The following is a 10,397-nucleotide window of genomic DNA, read 5'->3' as shown; positions in this document are numbered from 1 at the left end:
GCTAGATCAAAGGGACCTAAACTTTACTATGTATACTAGGATGTGCTTCACAAAATAATTTCTAAGGTACAAGGTCACTGACAGTCAAGCTTGGCAAGTTATGTAGCTCACTAAATTCTTAATTAAGCTTTGTATGATTGTTTTTAATTATTATTATTGCCTATCACAATTAAATTCTGATGCCATAGCAATATTTACAGGCTATATTCAAACTGAGCTGTCCTGTGTAAGCCTCTATACACATTTGTAAGCAGCTCACCCTGCCCCAAAGGACATGAAACCAGAATTCTGGATCTTTCAAGGTTTGTCTGTCTCCTTGAAACCTAGGTTTCACATTTCACTTTGCATTGGCTATTCCATCATTTTTAAACCTTTCTGGTTATTCTACCTGTCAAGGAAATGTGCATTAGCCTCCAACAGGAAAAGGCCGTGTACCTGTAAGTGAAAAGCAATTAAGTTAATAATGAAAACAGTCAAGGTTTGTGTAGCTCTGTCAGAAAAATCAGAGATTTATTAATGGCACATTGGTTGGGGAAGAGAAATGTTAACTCCTGTTCAGTTAACTTGTATACGCTTTGTATGCATTTGCTTTTGTAAGAACCAGGGAATTAAACTGTATCAATAAATGCCTATTAAGGGGGCAAGTGTGTGTTCACAAGACCTTTGACCCACCAATCAATATTCACTAGTTCCAATCACACATTGATATAAATGAAGTGCAAGCTTTCTCTTGAAGTGCAAGCATTTCCTTTTGCAGTGAGAGACTGCTTACATTTCTGAGCTGTGAAGTAAAGAGGTTTATGAGGGACAGGCGAGAGACTATGAACAAGTTCTTTTACAAGCAGCAGAAGTAATGCTTGAATTTTGTGGATTTGTGTCAAATAGGTTACAAAATATTCCTACTTTAGACAAACTGAATGCTTCAAGATACTGGAAATTTGGACTAACTTCTTAGGAACTGATTTGTCATTGCCATTCCCAAACTCTTTTGCCCAGCTTCCATACCCCATAGCACATAACCTTATAACACATTCTCTCCCCTTACTTTAGGTATAGATCTCTGATAACAAAGTTACACACCTTTTAGCTCTGAAAGGTAATCTGCATCCTTACACTGCTGCAGTGATTCACAGGCCTCTGAGACACATTTTTGTAACAAGAAACTTCTTTTGACTAGCAAAGGAAGTGACAGATCCATTGCCTGTCTCTTTTCTAGCTCCATTTCAGGTTCTGGCACAGGGCAATGGCAAAGGCTTGTCAGGCACAAGGAAGACAAAACTGAGGTGCACCACTCACTGCATTTTTTACCACTGGAATATCACATGGAAGTTACACGAATCCTGAATGCAAGCCAGAGCAATCCTGAAATCTCTCTGACTCACTACAAGTCTCATAGGGATCTATCTTTCTCAATAAAAACAGCGCGAATATGGCCTAGAGCCACCTCTCCCTTTCCGCACTTTATTTCCTTTCCAACTTCATTTTTGCACTGGCACAAAGAAACAGGACCATGTTGCTGAAGTATTTATTACAATCCATGACCACTTGAAATTAGAACTGACTCATAAATAAAGCAGCACAGGCAGATTTGGGGTAAGCTTATCTGATTTACAGACTGCAACACTTTGCACAGAAACAGCTTTGATTAGTAGCCATCTCCATTTAGTAGCTGCCTACTTACAGCACAGTTCATAATAGACATTGCCTTCATTCATTAGCTGTTCTTGTTTAGTACAATATTTGCTCCTTTATCACATACACCTTCAAGCAAAGCTGCAGGGGAAAGCAATTAAAAGCAATCAAAGGAATGCCTTCTAAACAAAGATACAGAGGATGTTCCCTCTGCTAACATTGCTGAAGGCCATGATTATAATTTATAACTAAACAAATGCCCATATGTATGACATTACAAGCTCTGAACCATGATGTGCAGGTAATGAAACCGTACAATTCTTATTTATGCTATGAAACAAGCTGTTACTTTTATTGCAGCTAGAGAGGTGCTTATTCCATTGCTGCATACAGGTGCAGCTCACAGTGAGTCAAGAGGACTGGCAAATGAACTGCTGAGGCAGGTGAGGCCTGCTGAATTAAGTATACACTTGCTTTTTAAGACCCCCTACTCACAGAAGATATCCAGTTGTCCTAAGTGCTTATAACCAAACCAGGTGAACTGTTTTGAAAACTCTCTATAAGCAAATTAGCTTTACAATCCACGTTTTTAACCTTTTGCCCACTCGTAAAATGTGAAAGAAAATGCTCAGTCTCTACTGTAGAACAATTTGCATTCAAGGGATACCAGGTGTTAAGTAATGCAATATTAACAAGCAGTTGCATTACTATAAATTCATTGTCATTAATAATCAAGAAAATTATTATTATGAAAAAAGTGGCAGTAGAGCTGAGAGTTGGGTGCAGCCTATCCTTGCCCCAATATCTCCTGATGATTGCTACCAAAGGCAAGGGAAGTTCCCTAGAAGGCCCCCCCAGCTACTAAATTAGAGAAAATGCAGGTTTGCTTCTCCATATTGTAACAATAAAACATGACTAGAAGAAAAGAGGAAAGGTGCCTGTGCAGTTGAATTTTCGCACCCACTTGGGAACAACTGCATGTTGAAAGAGTCCCTTGGTCTCCCTGCAGCACATGAGCTCCCTGTGTGCTGGCCAGGGCTGCTAAAGGAACAACTTCATGCTCTTCTGGAATTCGGCCAGAACCATCTGCTTCACCACATCAGCTAAGAATGTCATCTTGTGTTACTGTCCTTCAGTTTTGGCTCCACACCCTCCAATTACTCACTCCCCCATCTCTGTTTCTATGGCTGGCACTTTAATAACAATTAAACCCACTAATGCTTTTCTGATGTTAACTTTAATCTCAGTTTTAGCAGAACAGCTGTCATAAGGTATTAATACCATTGCATTTAGCAATTTAATTAATAAAAGAATGTTAAAAATACAGTATTAATGAGTAAAAAAAAAAAATATTTAAATCCTTAGCAGTGTCAGAACTCCTGAAAATCAACAAAATATATGCAACGCAAATGAATTAATATAAACTCTGGGGCCTGAAAACAACATCTGAATTCTTTGCCATTCAACCACAATTATGCTCTCAGCCTACAATAATTTCATCGGGTTCTAGTGAAGCAAAGAGGACATGTAGTCTGGTTCTATTTTCCATCTCTAAAGACATCAGTAAATTATCTGTGGATGCAGAATTCCAACTTGTGACTTGTAAGTAAATCATTTCCCCCTGTAGAAGTAATGGTGAACAAATATCAAACTGTTACTGATCTTCCCCTCCCACTCACCACACTGGATCATGGAACTGGCAACCACAGTCCTCAAATACAGGAGCATAGATGTGCATGCTTTGGAGTCAGCCAGAAAGAATAAGAATGGAGAACACACCCTGCTAGGAGAACAATTTAAGACAGTAAAACATTATTGAATTGTTGATGCCTAATGTAAGACTGCCTGCTGCAGATTTGATTCCTTTTGCCACAGAGCTTTCACTGAACTTAGCAGCTGCACATGAACAGATTGCTGGATCAAAACACTTTACATATTCAGATTTTTAAAAGCATAGGTAAACACACACTGAGTAAAAATGACAAAATATAACCCATTACAAAGTTCTGGTAGTGGTAAATGCAAGTAGTGGAAAGTGTGTTTTGGAAGATTTCTCACATGCTCATACTTATTTGGACTAAGCGTAGCAAAAATGTGTTTGGCACAAGACCAAATTAATACAAAAAAAAAATAATAATAGGATTTCCAAAAATACTTCCCATTAAAGCTCAGACAGTTCCAGAGCAGAGGAGAAGTTTTCTATACAATCATCTAGACTCCTTTCAGCAGCAAATTTCCTATTGACAGTCATAGAAGCAAAATCGGATCCTGAACTATACAGAATATTTGCATTCTTCATTTTAGCAATTGTGCAAAGTTCATCTGTTTGGCTATGTGCCAACAAACAACCACATGCTTGTAGTGACCAAAAAGCACAGATGCCAGGGAAGACTGGCAAACTCACAAGATTAACATTACTATAATACCCAGCCAGCAAAACTGCCAGTTATTTCATACTCTGACCCATTCCCCAAACACCCAAAAAAAAAAAAAAAAAAAATTATTAAATACTCCGGAATTAAAAACAGCCAGATGAGCCAAGCCACTTGAATAAAAGATCTCTGGAACTAGATTTTTAGCTACATAAAAGAGCTGTCATGAATCAAAGTCAAGATGTATTGAGGCAAGAACCACCCAAAGGGATGGTGTTTCAAGTACGCAGAAATGAAAGGTCCATAGGCAGCTGCATGTGCCCTCTGCGTAATAGCATTCCTGAGCTGGGGGAATTGGGTTCATGGACATGTAATTCATCAACCTAAAGCACGAACACTTTACCCACCATCTCAAGCATCGTACTTTTACAGAGCTTATCTTCTGTAAATATCTTGGACCTTCAGAGAGATTTCCAGTACCCTATGCCCCTCAAAACTGTTCAGTACTTTACCTGTGCATCACAAAGGAATTCATTTTCTTAAGCATCTTAATGACTTAACCTACTTATATATCCGTATGTCTCCATTTAGTCACTACCTTTTCTGCTAGAAACTGGTATACTCTTTTCTACTGAGACATAGACCTTCAGGGATCACTGTACCTCTGTGTCATTATAAACATCAAAGTGTGGTAAGAAGTTTCTGCTGTATCCTGTATTTAATACCTACTCAATTCACGGATAGAGTTCATTTTCAGCTCTACCCATCTTCTCTTCAGAAGCTGCATGTCACTTTTCCAGTGCCTCCATTATCACAAGCCTACAAAAAAAACAACTATTCTTATCCAAAATTTTCATTTTTTCCTCATTTCGAGACAATCATGCCTTCTTCAGCTGACCTTCAAATTACCTCTCATCATATACATGTAGATCCATCCTTCTCCAAAGGCCAGCTGATGGCCACTTCTTACATCAGTGCTACTAAGAGTAGTAACTGGCAGCAGCCATAAGGAAAGATAAAGCTTCTTTATAGCACAAAATAACAACCTCAGACACTTTCAGCTTCAGCAAGCACAAGAACAATGTGGGAAAATGCATTTATTCTAAATAAAAAACCAAATGTATCCAAGAAGTAATATTCACTAAGGTTATGTGGCTTGAGAATTTCAAAGAGTTATGTCAAAAAGTCTAAAACTGGCAAATAAATTTTACTTAAAATCTATTTTCATTTTGCATTAACTCCTAAAATGGGTTTAGGATAAATTATCACACTGACAATTTATCAGTGTGATATTAACCCTTTAATGTATTTTGAGATAAATTATCACACTCAAAGATTTATTGCATTTTAAAGATAAAATAAGGGTTGAATTCTCCAACTGAACTCACAGTGTGGACCCAAACTATAAATTCACAACTAGTGCTTCCAGAAATTTGTATGGACACATTTACTTGTGTAGAAAAACATTTATTACAGTATTACACTGAAATTTTACACTGAAAAACTTTTTTTACACATATTACACTGAAAAACATTTATTACACTATTACACTATTTACACTATTACACTGAAATTAACAGGACCAAGAAAACTGTTGCATACTTGAAATAGGTTTCTACATAAAGTGCAGCATCTTTGTAAAAGGAAGAGCTAGAACAGCCCTTTATCTTAAAACTCCTGCTGAGAGAAAGGAAGACTGGGAAGTATGATCTCTTTAAACCAAAAGGTAAGTGCAAATATCTAATAAGTGATATAAAGTATATATGTGATAAGAAAGAGGATTTTCCTTGTCAATTACTGTCCAAAACTTTAGCTTTTTATCATATTAGGGACCGATACCTCTCAGCAAAAGAGGGAGCATTTGATTACATTTAGAAAGCATTCATCTGTCAGATTAATTATTTTGAAGCAACAGCAGCAATGCACTGATTAAAACATAAAGCTCTCTATCTCTATGCTTCTATAATGGTCACATTAAGTAAATTCCATTTCCCTGAAAAGATTCAGACTTACTGAAAGGTCTTTATGTACTTATAAATGTGTCAACAAGAGACGAAGAGGTAAGGGTTTCTGAGAGGTATTACTGCAAGGTATATTTGATAATGAAATTTGCTGGTTAAATTAGCCAGAGAAAAGGTATAAAGGTCTAATGGGCTTAGTCTACCGTTCAAAAGAGCATACATTTCCAGTTGCAGCAAAGATATGATGGATGCTTACTACAAAAGAGTATCACAACCAGCAAGGACAGAGATGAATTTACCTGTTTGTAAGTGAGGTTGTTACAAATAATTTTTACCAAGAGAATGAACTCTTCTCCATGACAAAGCAGTACTGATTACCAAACCCATACTCTCCAGTCACAAAAATAAATAAAAAAATAAATAAAATAATAATGATAATTAAAAAAAAAAAAAAAAAAATCTTATCAATCTTTTATCTAGATCAGTGCAATTTTTCTACTTTAGGACTCCTGTACTGGATATTCACAGTGGGTTGCTGATCGCTTACATCACAAGACATTGCTCTTGCTAATAACCAGAATATTATAACTAGAAAGTGATAAATATCAAACATGTCCATTCAGAACATTTGAATACTTTCAATTTGTACTGAAATTAATTATGTTTCGAGATTTGCAATTAGTGTGGGGATTCATAGACTTCTGGGAGCTGTTCAGAGTGCACACATTGGGAATTTTATGTCCCCAGATTTAATACAAATCAAACTCAATGCTTATTCTTACCAAAATAACCTCAAATCAATCCTGTTAATATTTGATTAGCCATACTAGCTAGTTGCAACTCAGTGCTACTTATTACCCTGGGGAGCAGAGCTGCCTAAAAGTGGCATTCAAAATCTCTAGGATTTAAAGATGCATTACACTGGGGAAGCCATTTAGCCAGCATTCATTTATACAGTCAGATTATATGACTGGTGGCATATAAGGAACATTGCAAATGCCAGAAATGTGTCATATGCTATCATCATGTGCTATTTAATATGTACATCACTTTTGTTACCTCACAGCTCATTGTTTAAGAAAAGAAAAAAACAGCGTGATGTAGTAAAGTCGTAGAAGTAGAGTTATGTGAATGCATCCTTCTCATCAAAACAAGATGAATTACAGTTCATTCTCAACTTGAGACAAATGATAAAATATCAGAATGCTTTGCAGTTGTACAATCATTTTCACCTGGAAAAACTGACTCTAAAGGGATTGTATGGAGTAGTGGAGGGCTCAAGGTCAGGATTTCTTTAAGTAAAGGCACCCCATATTTCTGTGGAGAATTACTCACATTTCAGATTCCTACACTAATATAGAATCATGAAAAAAATTGTAAAACTTTACTGGTATATTAATGGACTTCATCTTCCAAATAGGCATCAGATTTATATTTCTTCCTATGAAATGCAACAAGTCCTTTCAGATTCCATCTGAGGTGAAAAGAATTAATGTTCATTTCTGGAAGTGTGAAAAATTATGCTTTATCTGTAAATATAATATCTTTACAGACTCTAGTGTGAAATTAATACATCACCACTACATAAAATGTATAATTCATGAACTGATACCAGTCAGATGTAGCAGCCATGACAACCAAGGCATCTGCAAATCATCAGCATACATCTGGAAAACAAGCGATGTCAACAATGCCAATAAGAGTGGAACGTGGATTTAAAAACGTAAAAACTTTTCTCTGCATCTACCTGCTTACCTTTGCAATGTACATGTAAGATTTAAAAATTGAGATAATACTTAGAAAATAAGCTGTACATTTTTTGAGAACAGCCAACAAAATTATTTTCATGTGTGAATAGAAATAAATGAATTGTTACAAACTCTAGAAAACAAACATCATTAATAGAATTATGATACCATCTCTTCCAGAAACATAGGGGCATGCTTCGAAACAGTGACATAGGTTGTAAATGTTGCTGAGAGCGCAATTTGGGAAATCTACGTTGAACAAATCAGGTGCTAGTAAAACACCACCTAGGCAGACCTTCCCAAATACCCATTTTCTTTGAATCCTCTTTTGTTGTGGCAAAGGGTGAAGGATCCTCGCCCTGCACAACAGGGAGGTGATGGATTGTAGATGGGCCTCCAAGGGCAGGTTGCAGGTGTGGCAGGGGAGTGATCAGCTGGACAGACCCAACACCACAGCAAGAGCAGCAATATCAGCATTGTGCTTTTTTCCTCTCAAGTTCTTTAGATTTCACCTACACTGACAATTTCAAGGTGAAGAGGTGGGGAGCACTTTAGCCTTGCTGCCTTATATCCTCAGTTTCTTTCTCAAACTGCTGAAGGATGCTTCTTTAGTGACACAGAGGATGAGGATTACAGTGCTGTGGGCACCTGCCAGATAGAAATTTGAGTAAGATTGCTACCACACTCCAAACATACGCATGTGAATCACCCCTGTGCATTTACCATATGTCATTGTAAGAACACCTGAATTTTCATCCAATTATCCATTATTCTAATTATTGTTCTGTACCAGGAATACTAAACTATGCAACATGAATATTAGTAGGTTAAAAAAAAATAAACAGAAAAGAATCTTGTACTATACACCCTAGTGGCTGCTGATGCTAAAGAATGCTACTGGTTTAGAAAGTGTCAAAAAACTAAGATCCCTGGAAAATTCCACTTGTTGATTAAGGTTACTCAGTAATCTGAGCACAATCTTGATGTGAGAGTGGCTGAATCCAAGGAAGATCTGATATGCACAAGAAAAGCAAAATAACATATAAATCTGTGGACTAGCTTAATTGTCAGTAACAAAAACAAATGCAAAACTAGATATCCTGAATATAGTTTTCTAAAAAAAAAAAAAAAAAAATCCCAAACAAGCCAGAATCCATGCTACATATTTACTTGGAGAAGGAACTGAGTGGATCTGAGAGAGTGTGTAATAGGTGTTTAGTGTCTGATGTAACGGATATCACAGCCACATACTGAAAGTAAGGGGACAAAAACGCCTCGTATCAGCCATGGCTGGAGTGCCAGCGGACAGAGATCACAGCGGGAAAGGCAGGGAAAGCCAGTGCAAAACACCTCTTGTTTTTTTAGCTCTTTACAGAAACCTCTTTCATGTTTCAGCTCAGTGCCAATGGCTGGGTATAACCGTTCAAAATACGGCCTGAAAGGCAATTGACTTTGTTGACTGACCCTCAGAGTAATCCCCCAAAACGTCCCTACTCATCCTTAGAGGAAAATGCTGACATGAGTTGCAGCATCTCACACTGAAGCCACGGAAGACAGAGAGGCCTCATTCTCCTCTCAATCACCTAAGGCAATATCCAGAAAAACCCTTCTCATGCCCATTGAGCCTGATCCCAATCCCGCTTTGTATGCCAGCTGCTATCCACTATTCTAATGGCTTCAAGCAGCCCTAAAGCCTGTTAGTCAGTCACTGGCAAGCAGCCTTCCTTGCAGATTTTACATTACCCCAGGAAACAGGACATTTCCAGTGCACCCTGAATGCTCTGCAGTCCCGAGCTATCAGAACAGCCTCCATGGGCATGGGCGGACAAACCAGAGGAGGTGAGATTTCTCCAGGAATTGCAGCAGAAGGTGAACGGCTTCAGGGTACTTTTGGCATAAAAGGCAGCCTTTATGCCACCTTCACATGCAGCCGCAAATGAGGATCTGACTCTTTACATGGAAATGAAGCATAAAAAGAACATTTTAAAGGATACAAGAGCAAAAAAGCATTTAGTACTGGTCTGTCCTTTTCTCCCCACTGTGATCTCTGCACATTGGCATGCTGGCCTTGACAGATGCAAAGTGGTTTTTGTTCCTTCACTCTCATTTTGCAGTGGTGGCACACGCTACAAGAAACACTGTGAATGTATTAATCAGTTACTCTCCAATATCCCAACTCCTCCTCAGAGCAAACAGATGTCCCGCAAACTTGTCACTGCATGCGGCAGGATGTCTTCATAATGAAAGTTGTTTAGTTGCTTTCAGTTACAGTATATAAAGAACGAGCAGTAGAAGCTACATGTAAGGTTTGAGGGATAAGCAGACCTTGGCATCTTTTGGTAAAAATAATTTCTTTTCAGTCATCTTTAATCTTTAATAAAGAAATTTATATATGGTTTAATGCTTCCCCCTTTTTAATACTTATCCAAGATCAGGTCTTAGGGTCCTGTCTCCAAGAAAGGAAGAGACAAATATGCAAGACATTGAATTGATATATGGCTTTACTCCTAAGAAAAAAGGTGAGAGGACCTCCTGGAGTCTGGTCTGCTGCTCATTCAAGCCATCATGTCTTAACAACCCCTTTACATAGCTCTGTCTTAAAAATAATTAGTTATTTTTGCCGCCATATCTCTCAGTGGAAAGCTGTTCCAGAATTTTACTTCATTGACAATTAAAAATGTCC

Source organism: Netta rufina (assembly GCF_964035555.1).
Source record: "Netta rufina genome assembly, chromosome: 10".
Classification (NCBI taxonomy): Eukaryota; Metazoa; Chordata; class Aves; order Anseriformes; family Anatidae; genus Netta; species Netta rufina.
This window is presented reverse-complemented; position numbering follows the sequence as displayed.